Here is a 12,515-nt window from a genome sequence, read left to right as displayed (position 1 = left end):
GGAGATAGAGAGACACACAGGAACACCTAGATGCAGAGAGCTGCCATTTCCCTGGTGACAATCACTCACACATCAGGCTGGCATCTTACAATCTGCAGCATGAAACCTGGCCTTCCACATTCCACAGGCACACTGCCAGCTCACGCACCAGGGCAACTCCAATCAACCTTCCACTCAGGGACTTCATTTTAGTTGAAATAGCTGTTACTTCCTGTCGGGCTTTTCCCCCCGGAGCTCACACTATTCACCAGCTAAGATGGCAGCCCGGCTGTATCACTGTCCAGGGAACTTTAGTGGAAAGTGTGTGGGAGCTTGTGTGGACAGTAGAATCTGCCTGGGACATGATGCCCCCTACAGTTGAACATTCTGCTCACACTCACTGTCAGGGCTCAAACATGACGAAAAGTCACATGAATGAGGCACCAGAGGGCAGCTCGGGGAGTGTTTGATGGGACAGTGTAGAGGGAGCTTTACTCTGTATCTAACCCGTGCTGTACCTGCCCTGGGAGTGTTTGATGGGACAGTGTAGAGGGAGCTTTACTCTGTATCTAACCCGTGCTGTACCTGCCCTGGGAGTGTTTGATGGGACAGTGTCGAGGGAGCTTTACTCTGTATCTAACCCGTGCTGTACCTGCCCTGGGAGTGTTTGATGGGACAGTGTAGAGGGAGCTTTACTCTGTATCTAACCCGTGCTGTACCTGCCCTGGGAGTGTTTGATGGGACAGTGTCGAGGGAGCTTTACTCTGTATCTAACCCTGTACCTGCCCTGGGAGTGTTTGATGGGACAGTGTAGAGGGAGCTTTACTCTGTATCTAACCCGTGCTGTACCTGCCCTGGGAGTATTTGATGGGACAGTGTAGAGGGAGCTTTACTCTGTATCTAACCCGTGCTGTATCTAACCAGTGGCCGTGAATATAGGTTGGGGAGTTTATATGGAGGGTGAGATTAAGAGAGGATAGGAGGGCAGTGAATTCGGAGGGGAGAGAACATGATGAGTTGAGTTGAAGGTTGAAATCGCTAAGGATGAGAAGTCGTTCGGTGTAGAGGCTGAGGGAGGAAAGCAGTGAAGATATCGCGGTGAGAAACTTAGCGTGGTACTTGGGTGGGCATTAGAGAACGAGGATTTTAGAGGAGAGGCAAGAGGGGTGGAATAAGGTGAAATGCTCAAAGGGGGAGAAGGTGCCAGAGGAGTAAGAGGACAGACCCCCAAGGTGTGATTTGGTGATAAGGGCCACACCACCACTGTGACAGTCTGGGCGGGGCAAGTGGTGGAAGATATAGCCAGGCGGGGAGGCTTCATTAAGGGGGAAGGTATCCCTACAGCCCGTCAGCCAGGTTTCCGTCAAGGCCATGATGTTGCGCAATCATCCACAATAAGCTCATGGATGGCAAGGGCCTTGTTCACAAGTGAACGTATATTCTGGAGGGAGAGGCGGAGAGGGACGGTGATAGCTGGCCCGCTTGCAGAGTCCACAGTGTCAGCGCTGGGAGGGGTGAGTGGGACGGGAAGGAGATTGGCAAGATTAGCCCCCATTGGGCGCGCTGGGCAGGAAAGTAGGATAGGGCAGATGGGGTTTGCTGCTCATAAGGACGAGTGGCTTGATAGGCCCCTCGGAGGACACCAAGAGAGGCACAGAGGGAAGCTATAGGCTTCTCTAAGAGGGAATCAAGCCTGGGATGGTGGCAGGAGAATAGGGAGGTCGAGGAGTGCTGAAGGGTTGGGGGAGAGATTCGGGGAGAGGCAAAGTACCCGAGAGGGGAGAAATGAAAGGAGGCACGACTGGGTAACAGGAAGGGGTGGGGACAGGAGAGAAGGGGTAGTGAAAAGAGAGAGAGAATTAATCGGCTCAGGTCCTGAGCAGCAGCCAAAATACAGACACGAATGGACGTAGGGAAACTCGGGTAACATAGACATGGCAAAGATTAGGATAGATATGATCTATTCATAAACGGAGAATAGGTAGGAGAGAGAAGAGCGTCCGAGGTCAGTCAGAGGTGGGGTTTGTAGATAGGGCAGAGTCAGCTTGGAGCACTGGTGAACCGATATCCAGGTCCAGAGACAGGTGCGGGGGGAGAGAGTGTCCGGGGCAGAGTTTCAGAGGACGCACTGCGGGAGGAATTTCCATGGAAAATGGAGAGTTTAGGAGGTTTGGAGAATGCACCACACACACCGACATCACACGGTTCATTCTCTCGGTGGGTCAGTATTTTCTGTCTTTTCCCAGCTCCAGTCTCCACGGATACAAAGTGTGTGTGAAGAGTCTCTCTATACATTGCAGGAACGGGAGAGCGCCGCCCGGCGGGGGACGCGGAGCGGGAGAGCGCCGCCCGGCGGGGGACCGGGGGGACGCGGAGCGGGAGAGCGCCGCCCGGCGGGGGACCGGGGGGACGCGGAGCGGGAGAGCGCGGCGCGGGACCGGGGGAACGCGGAGCGGGAGAGCGCCGCCCGGCGCGGGACCGGGGGAACGCGGAGCGGGAGAGCGCCGCCCGGCGCGGGACCGGGGGAACGCGGAGCGGGAGAGCGCCGCCCGGCGCGGGACCGGGGGAACGCGGAGCGGGAGAGCGCCGCCCGGCGCGGGACCGGGGGACGCGGAGCGGGAGAGCGCCGCCCGGCGGGGGACTGACTCCCTGTCTCCATCTCCCTCTCGCTCCGATATCAATTTATTTGTCTGTCTTCCTCTGTATCTCTCGCTCTTTCTATCCCATCGTTTCTCTGTCAGTCTCTCGCACGCCCCCTCTCTCGCACGCCCTCGGCCCTGACACACACGAGATGCTTTTCTTTCCCAGGCTGTGTACTTGTTTATATTTACAGGGCTGTGACTAATTAAAACCAGGGTAAAAATGCCACTCCCAAAAGCCATAAAGTAATTTAAAAAAAAACTGGAGGACAAATAACAGTAACTGCCTTATCTAAATTGAGTTATTGGAGCATTTAACCCAGAGGCACCGGTGGGAAAATCAGTGCCAAAGTTACGGCAATAAATCACTGCCACATTTACCCACCCCCCCGGTCGCTGAGTGGGTGAACGGCCCTCCCGGAGTGATACTGAGCCACATAAACCAGCAGGGGTTCAGCTTCAATCTGAGTCGGTTGGGGCAACAATTGGCCTCAGCACCACTAGGACAGGGAGGGGGAAAAATCAGCCAGGATCCCCGCTCCTGATGCTCCAACGACCCCCTCTTGGAAAGTGCCACACGCGAGCGACAGGACACAATTGGGCTCTGCAGTGATGCCCCCCATGGTTGAATGACCGCCGACACTCACTGTCTAGATTCCCACACGGAGCGTGGCTGGGCCGGGTGAGATACTGGAGGGCAGCTGGAGATCGCACTTATATTTTGGAGTTTCCTTTAATCCCTTTTTTTTTGTTTGAAAGCGGAGATATTTCTCGGCCTCTGTGTTTCAGGCAGTTCCTCTAAACTGAGCGCTTGCTCCCTTCGTCCCCGCGACTGGTCCGAGACACGAGAGAGGCCAAAAAAAAAAATCTCCGGTCATAAAAGACAACAGGTGAACGGCCCCAAATACGTAACCGTGGCGACAGCAGAGGTGAGGTCGAGCATCAGGCACCGAGCATCCAGTAACTGAACGACACATCCTGGGGGGCATGAGTGGGTCCCACCTGGACCTTTGGAGGAGAGGCTGCCTGACTGGGCCCCTGAAGAGATTTGGGGGGTGCGGTTTCTGGCCTCAGCTGACAAGACATTAGCTGCTCATTCACCTCCCTGCTGTTTGTGGGCTCTTGCTGTGCACAAACATGGCCGCCCCGTTTGCCTACAGAAATAGTGACCGCTCTTCAAAAATAAAAGTAATTTCCGGATGCCCGGAGGATGCGATGAGGGGTCTCTGTAAACACGGGGTCTTTCTAGACCCTCTCCCCTCCCGCCCAATTCCAGTGCCTTGGTTACCGGGCCTATTCTGGGCTGTTGGCAGCTGCCCGTCTCTCTCGTGGCTTCCTCGCGGTGAGAGCCGCTCGCACAAACCACCCGCCCGCCATCGGAAACCCTCGGGTTGGGTTCCGCACGGCCGAGTTCCGCACTCAGCCATCCTGGGAAAAGGTCAGTCACTTGGCCTTCAATCTAATCCCAACCTTGGGTTTCATTAAGTTGCCCTCGGGGGGGCTTCCCAAGAGACGACACCCCCAGCACTACATTCTCCCCCTCAACCCCACCTGAAAACGGGCAGGAAAAGGGGTGAGAATGGGTGGTTTGGCCTACAAGTGCCCCGATCTGATGGGACCACTCTTGGACACTCCATCCCCCCTGCCCCGTGTGCGACTGGGGTGCAGGTTCCTATTTCCCGGCTGATCACCTCCATTACTGTAGCCCCTTCGGACCACCAGCCTGGGGGGGGGGGCGGTAAAACAGGAATGGCCTCAAATGCTGCAGGCGGAGGCGGTGGGCCTTGTCGCGTCCTCCTCTTACCAACGCAGCCTTTAATGGACAACTGAGAGCCGGTGCCCGGGGAACCCGTACCCCGGCGAGAGCCGGTGCCCGGGGAACCCGTACCCCGGCGAGAGCCGGTGCCCGGGGAACCCGTACCCCGGCGAGAGCCGGTGCCCGGGGAACCCGTACCCCGGCGAGAGCCGGTGCCCGGGGAACCCGTACCCCGGCGAGAGCCGGTGCCCGGGGAACCCGTACCCCGGCGAGAGCCGGTGCCCGGGGAACCCGTACCCCGGCGAGAGCCGGTGCCCGGGGAACCCGTACCCCGGCGAGAGCCGGTGCCCGGGGAACCCGTACCCCGGCGAGAGCCGGTGCCCGGGGAACCCGTACCCCGGCGAGAGCCGGTGCCCGGGGAACCCGTACCCCGGCGAGAGCCGGTGCCCGGGGAACCCGTACCCCGGCGAGAGCCGGTGCCCGGGGAACCCGTAACCCATACCCGAGCCAGAGTCGGTGCCCTGGGAACCCGTACCCGAGCGAGAGCCAGAGTCGGTGCCTGGGGAACCCGTACCCCAGCGAGAGCCAGAGTCAGTGCCCGGGGAACCCGTACCCGAGCGAGAGCCAGAGTCAGTGCCCGGGGAACCCGTACCCGAGCGAGAGTCGGTGCCTGGGGAACCCGTACCCCAGCGAGAGCCGGTGCCCGGGGAACGTACCCCAGCGAGAGCCAGAGTCAGAGTCAGTGCCAGTGCCCGGGGAACCCGTACCCCAGCGAAAGCCGGTGCCCGGGGAACCTGTACCCGAGCGAGAGCCAGAGTCAGTGCCCGGGGAACCCGTACCCCAGCGAGAGCCGGTGCCCGGGGAACCTGTACTCGAGCGAGAGTCAGTGCCTTAAGGAGAGGGAACTGGGAAATAACAGCAGGCCCTCTCAGCATTCAGCGGTTTATTAGTGTTGGCAAGTTACAGTGCATTGAAAGTGGCACAAACCAGGAAGAAGCCAGTGCTGCACAGGCACAGTCAGCCAGCCATTTCCAGCAGATCCTATTTTCACATTAATGACACCCAGCCCAGGGGAACAGAGGCCAGGGTGTGGGGGGGAACATCCAGTGTTAAGTGAGCTTTTACTTCAATATGTCCTTGGTGGTAAATAACCAAAATACGCCCCTTCTAGCAGCAGCTTCTGTCAAAAGCAAGAGCACAGGCAGGGGTCGGGGTCAGGGGGCAATCAGAGGGCGCAACTCCATTCCCATCAGTCACTGCTGCCATATCTCAGCAGGTCAGGTCAGAGCCAAAGGGGGTGAAACACTGGGGTCAGGGGGTCGATTCATGCCAGAGCAGAGAACAGGAGCAACGGTTTCATCACTGGGAGTCCCCCCACCGCTCGAAGGGGGATTCGTAACATTCTGCAACGTAGCGGAGAGGCAACGCAGTCCAGGCAGCAGTTGGGACCCCCCCAATTTTTCCCCCGGAGAGAAGGTAGGTTTGTGATTCCCACAGAGCTGCAATAAAATCAGTCAACAAAAGCACAAGGGCCCAGTTAGAGATGGAGACAGATGCAGCAGCAATGGCTCATTGAAGAGAGAGTCAAACAGCAGGTCTTGCTCCAATATCCCAGGAGAAACAGGCCAGGGAGCAGGTGGGGGTGGGGGTCTCACTGAGATCCGGTCAGTAGTGCTCGAGGTCCAGGCTTGGTGTGACCCAGGTGGGATGCTTCGGATCAGTGAGGTGCGGAAGATGGAGAGACACAATCCACTGCACATTGCGACGAGCGTCCGGCTTTTGAGGGCATCCACAGACCTGTCCGTTCAACCAATGTCCCACTACCTCGAATCGCCCCCCGAGCTGCCAGTGGGGGCGGCCCGCTCTCCCAATCTTCCTGCAATATTTTTGTCCATCCATTTGACGTGAGGCCCCTTCCTCTCCCAGCACGTCCCGCGGAGCAGTCTCACCGGGCTGCACTGTCGTTATAGGTGGGAGGACGGTTTCTCCAAGGCCCCACCAAGGAACTGATCCAATACGTCATCCTCAATGTCAACTGTGGGAGGAATGGAAAGGTTAAAAATCACAGTGAGACAGTCCAATCCCCCCCCAACTCCCCATCGCTCCTGAATGCGCCAACTCTCACAAGGGGTACAAGTTCCACGGGCAGTGCCGCAACCAAACGGGCTCAGGCAGTGAGATATTCGACCGTGGAGGGCATCGCGGCTGAAACTGATCCCCTCCTCTTCGCCCAAACCTCCACACATTTTCCAGCAGGAGTCTCTGGACGGTGATTAGGAGCAGGAACCCTGGCTGACTCCCCACCTCAGGGGCATGGAAATCAATTAAAGCCCCATCGCCTCCTCTACCGCCAGCATCTAACTCTCAGCACACACCTTCCCGCTCTCTCTCTCTCTCTCCCTTTTATAAATACTTTATTCCCCAACCAACCGTGCATTAACCCTGTCCCGGGTTTCAGAGCCCTGCCTGTCCCGGGTTTCAGAGCCCTGCCTGTCCCGGGTTTCAGAGCCCTGCCTGTCCCGGGTTTCAGAGCCCTGCCTGTCCCGGGTTTCAGAGCCCTGCCTGTCCCGGGTTTCAGAGCCCTGCCTGTCCCGGGTTTCAGAGCCCTGCCTGTCCCGGGTTGATGCACCGGGCTGAGATCAGGGACTCACGGGTCAGGGTTAACCGGGCGAACCTCCCGTTCCGACGGTCCGGGTTCAGACCCCGATGCGGGAGGACACGGGATGACCCGGGTTTACCCGCTCCAACTCCATTCCCACCGCCTTTTCTCACCTTTCTTTGATCTGCCGATCTGACCCAGTTTGGGAGCTCGTCTGGGGCGGCAGCACAGCCCGAGCGGATCCCGGGCGCAGTGCACCTGACCCGGGATAGCGTGCCCCGCCTGTCCCGGGAGAGGATGCACCAGACCCGGGGTAGCGAGCCCCGCCTGTCCCGGGAGGGGATGCACCAGAGCCGGGGTAGCGAGCCCCGCCTGTCCCGGGAGGGGATGCACCAGAGCCGGGGTAGCGAGCCCCGCCTGTCCCGGGAGGGGATGCACCAGAGCCGGGGTAGCGAGCCCCGCCTGTCCCGGGAGAGGATGCACCAGACCCGGGGTAGCGAGCCCCGCCTGTCCCGGGAGGGGATGCACCAGAGCCGGGGTAGCGAGCCCCGCCTGTCCCGGGAGGGGATGCACCAGACCCGGGTCAGGAAGCCCCGCCTGTCCCGGGAGGGGATGCACCAGACCCGGGTCAGGAAGCCCCGCCTGTCCCAGGCTGAAGCCCGTGTCCGTGGGGCCGGCTCCCGTTCCGCCCCGGCCCCGCTCCCAGCCGCCTCGCCTCGGCCCAGCGCCGCTCTGGGACATTTCAAGCCAACGCCGGTAGCCCCGGACCGGGTTCGTCGCCCTCCCTGACCCGCGGCTGCTTTAATCCGGGATCGGCCCGTGCCGCCCCCGGGAGGGAGCTTTAAAGCGGGTCCGCCGCCGCCCCAATATCCGATCCATCGACCATAAATCCCTTAAAGCGAGTCCGACCCTGCTCAATATCCGATCCATCAACCGTAAATCCCTTAAAGCGAGACTGACCCTGCTCACTAAACGATCCATCGACCATAAATCCCTTAAAGTGATACTGACCCTGCTCACTATCCGATCCATCGACAGTAAATCCCTTAAAGCGAGACCGACCCTGCCCAATATCTGATCCATCGACCACAAATCCCTTAAAGTGAGACCGGCTGCCATTTCTGAATCAAGGTAATAAACCATTTAAAGAGGAAACTATACTAGTTTGGGAAGACATGACATGTGAATCCCCTCTTTCACTTCTTTATAACAAAAGGGATTTCAGAGTATTAACAAATTGAGGGTCTGTAACAGCCAAATCTGCAGGGAGCCTATGGCAGGAAACTCTCCTCAGGTTGGAAGGCCTGTGGTGACTGTCACTGGGCTGCTCGGTCACAGTGATCGTTTCAAAATGGCAGCACCATTGGGAGGGGAGTTGGGTCGTTTCTTATCCAACACTGCCATCTCCTGGCAACAGGTCAGAGCCACAGCTTCTGCTGAATTCTCTATTGGATTTGTTAACGACTATTTTATATTTATATTCTCTAGTTTTGGTCTCCCCCCACAAGTGGAAACATTTTCTCTACGTCTACCCTATCAAACCCTTTCATTATCACCCCTCAGCCTTCTCTTTTCTAGAGAAAAGAGCCCCAGCCTGTTCAGCCTTTCCTGATAGTTATAGCCTTCTCAGTTCCGGTATCATTCTTGTGAATTGTTTTTGCACCCTCTCCAGTGCCTCTATATTCTTTTTATGATCTGGAGACCAGAACTGTGCACAATACTCCAAGTGTGGTCTAACCCAGGTCCTATACAAGTTTAACATAACTTCTCTGCTTTTCAATTCTATCCCTCTAGAAATGAACCCCAGTGCTTGATTTGCCTTTTTTATGGCCTTATTAACCTGCGTTGCTACTTTTAATGATTTGCCTGTACCCCCAGATCCCTTTGCTCCTCTGCCCCATTTAGACTTATTACCCAAGCAGTGTGTGGCCCCCTTATTCTTCCGATCGACATTGAAATTCATTTGCCAATTACACGCCCATTCTACAAGTTTATTAATGTCCCCTTGCATTTTGATGCATTGTTCCTTTTTATATTAACTACACCCCCCAATTTGGTGTAGTCCGCAAATTTTGGAATAGTATTTCTGATTCCCGAATCCAAATCATTAATGTAAATTGTGAACAACAGTGGTTGTTGTTGTTCACATCCCACATCAGAGGATTGAGCCCATAATCCAGGCCGACACTCCAGTGCAGTACTGAGGGAGTGCTGCACTCTCAGAGGTGCTGTCTCTCGGATGAGACGTTAAATCAGGGCCCCGTCTGCCCTCTCAGGTGGACGTAAAAAATATCACAGCACTATTTCGAAGAAGAGCAGGGGAGTTCTCCCCGGTGTCCTGGGCCAATATTTATCCCTCAACCAACATCACTAAAACCAGATTATTTGGTCATTATCTCATTGCTGTTTGTGGGATCTTGCTGTGCCACGTTTCCCACATTACAACAGTGACTACACTTCAAAAAGTACTTCATTGGCTGTAAAGTGCTTTGGGACGTCCTGAGTTGTGAAAGACGCTGCAGAAATTCCTTCTTTTCTTTATGGGGCAGATAACGAGTGGACACAAAGCAGGAAGGAGAGGGGAAGAGGCTGAGGGAAGAGGCACTTGCTCAGTTGAAGGAGAAGAGTTTTCAGGAGGCACGGAGGGAGGTGACAAAGTGGAGACGCTGAAGGCAGGGGGTTCAGGGGAGGGGGCACGGTGACTGAAGGAGCAGAGGGAAGGAAAGGTCGGCTGGTGTTGCAGCAGGAGCGCAGTGTGACAGAGGGCTGGAGGGGATCACAGAGGGCACCAAGTTCATGGAGTGAATTGAAGGCGAGGAATATTAAACAATTCTCTCCCCTCACCTTTTTTTTTCAAAAAATATACTTTATTCATAAAATTTGCAGCAATACATACAATACAGTTGTCATATCACATTCCAAACGTACACAATACAGATTTTTACAATTTGCAAGTTACATCAAGTACAGTTCGATGAACACATTGGACATAATTACAGTTCATGACACTCTAGGGTGCCTCATTGCAATACACTCAATACACATTTTTGATAACAGGTACGTTACAGATTCTTTACAGGTTCATTACAGATTCATTACAGTTACATTACATCGGTTAGAATTTTACATTCTGCCCGAGGGGGTTTTCCCCTGATTGCAGCCCCTCGGTATACAATGGCGGGAAGGCTCTAAACGGTTGCCTTTCCCCACAGAGCCTTGGCAGCGGCCGCACCCATCCTCAGTGTGTCCCTCAGCACGTAGTCCTGGACTTTGGAATGTGCCAGTCTGTAACACTCGGTCGAGGACAGCTCCTTACACTGGAAGACCAGCAGGTTTCGGGCAGACCAAAGGGCGTTTTTCACCGAGTTGATGGTCTTCCAGCAGCAGCTGATGTCCGTCTCGGTGTGCGTCCCCGGGAACAGCCCGTAGAGCACAGAATCCTGTGTTACGGAACTGCTCGGGACGAACCTGGACAGATACCACTGCATCTCTCTCCAGACCTTCTTTGCAAAGGCACATTCCAGAAGGGTCACCTTCTTTCTTGGCTCCTCGCTGAGATACAGTTCTGCGAGAACCAGTCACCTTCCAGTGTCCTGCCCAAGCAGGGTTGCCAACCCTCCAGGATTGTCCTGGAGTCTCCAGGAATTGAAGGTTAATCTCCAGGACGCTGCTGCGAGCAAACACCCAGCAAAAAAAATCATAGGAGCATGGAAATAAAAATTGTGTGTTTTTCATTTGCTTCAAACACCTGCGTTTATTAGTTAGGAAAATATTTTAAAAAGGCAGTCTGACTAACAAAGAATCTGTTCCATTGGCCAAGGGAAGGAAGCGTACCTGGAGGATGGACCAATAGCTGGAGTGTGGTGACAGGACCTCCAGGAATACACCCAACCAGAGTTGGCAACCCCTAATGCCCAAGTAGCCACAAGGGAGCCAGGAATATTATTTCAAACGATTCCATACTTCAGCATTCAACATGACACTGCTCTCATATACAAACAATGACAGACAGCAAAAGACCCACTGGTCGATCCAGTCTGTCCCACACAACTGCGTTGCCTTGTGCATCCCAATATATACACTCCCCACCCCACCAGAAAGCCAGGTCATCTCCTGATGTGTTGAGGGGAGTGTGTCAGTATTTACAGGGGGTCCCCAGGAGTGTGTCAGTATTTACAGGGGGTCCCCGGGAGTGTGTCAGTATTTACAGGGGGTCCCCAGGAGTGTGTCAGTATTTACAGGGGGTCCCCAGGAGTGTGTCAGTATTTACAGAGGGTCCCCAGGAGTGTGTCAGTATTTACAGAGGGTCCCCGGGAGTGTGTCAGTATTTACAGAGGGTCCCCGGGAGTGTGTCAGTATTTACAGAGGGTCCCCGGGAGTGTGTCAGTATTTACAGGGGGTCCCCAGGAGTGTGTCAGCATTTACAGGGTGTCCCCAGGAGTGTGTCAGTATTTATAGGGGGTCCCCAGGAGTGTGTCAGTATTTACAGGGGGTCCCCGGGAGTGTGTCAGTATTTACAGGGGGTCCCCGGGAGTGTGTCAGTATTTACAGGGGGTCCCCAGGAGTGTGTCAGTATTTACAGAGGGTCCCTGGGAGTGTCAGTATTTACAGGGGGTCCCCGGGAGTGTGTCAGTATTTACAGGGGGCCCCCAGGAATGTGTCAGTATTTACAGGGGGTCCCTGGGAGTGTGTCAATATTTACAGGGGGCCCCAGGAGTGTGTCAGTATTTATAGGGGGTCCCCGGGAGTGTGTCAGTATTTACAGGGGTCCCCGGGAGTGTGTCAATATTTACAGGGGGCCCTGGGAGTGTGTCAGTATTTATAGGGGGTCCCCGGGAGCGTGTCTGTATTTACAGGGGGTCCTCGGCAGTGTCAGTATTTACAGGGGGTCCCCGGGAGTGTGTCAGTATTTACAGGGGGCCCCCAGGAATGTGTCAGTATTTACAGGGGGTCCCCGGGAGTGTATCAGTATTTACAGGGGGTCCCCGGGAGTGTGTCAGTATTTACAGGGTGTCCCCAGGAGTGTGTCAGTATTTACAGGGGTCCCCGGGAGTGTGTCAATATTTACAGGGGGCCCTGGGAGTGTGTCAGTATTTATAGGGGGTCCCCGGGAGCGTGTCGGTATTTACAGGGGTCCCCGGGAGTGTGTTAGTATTTACAGGGGGCCCCCAGGAATGTGTCAGTATTTACAGGGGGTCCCCGGGGGTGTGTCAGTATTTACAGGGTGTCCCTGGGAGTGTGTCTGTATTTACAGTGGTCTATCAGTCTGGTCGTGTGATGCCCTTTGGTCAGTGGTCTATCGGTCTGGTCGTGTGATGCCCTTTGGTCAGTGGTCTATCGGTCTGGCGTGTGATGCCCTATGGTCAGTGGTCTATCGGTCTGGTGTGTGATGCCCTTTGGTCAGTGGTCTATCGGTCTGGCGTGTGATGCCCTATGGTCAGTGGTCTATCGGTCTGGTGTGAGATGCCCTTTGGTCAGTGGTCTATCGGTCTAGCGTGTGATCCCCTTTGGTCAGTGGTCTATCGGTCTGGTGTGAGATGCC

At 55.5% G+C, this 12,515-nt stretch overlaps 1 long non-coding RNA gene across 1 annotated transcript; it reads right to left on the bottom strand.

Annotated features, from left to right (window-relative positions):
• Positions 1 to 5,302: 5,302 nt before the first annotated feature.
• On the bottom strand, positions 5,303 to 8,305 carry LOC137302527 (uncharacterized). Its single transcript, XR_010958468.1, has 2 exons — positions 7,985 to 8,305; positions 5,303 to 6,409 (listed from the first exon to the last, which is right to left on the bottom strand). It is a non-coding gene; the product is annotated as an uncharacterized lncRNA (long non-coding RNA).
• Positions 8,306 to 12,515: the final 4,210 nt, after the last annotated feature.

Source organism: Heptranchias perlo, chromosome 35, assembly GCF_035084215.1.
Source record: "Heptranchias perlo isolate sHepPer1 chromosome 35, sHepPer1.hap1, whole genome shotgun sequence".
NCBI classification, from domain to species: domain Eukaryota; kingdom Metazoa; phylum Chordata; class Chondrichthyes; order Hexanchiformes; family Hexanchidae; genus Heptranchias; species Heptranchias perlo.
Note: the sequence above shows the minus strand (reverse complement) of the source record. Positions and strands in the feature narration are given on the sequence as shown.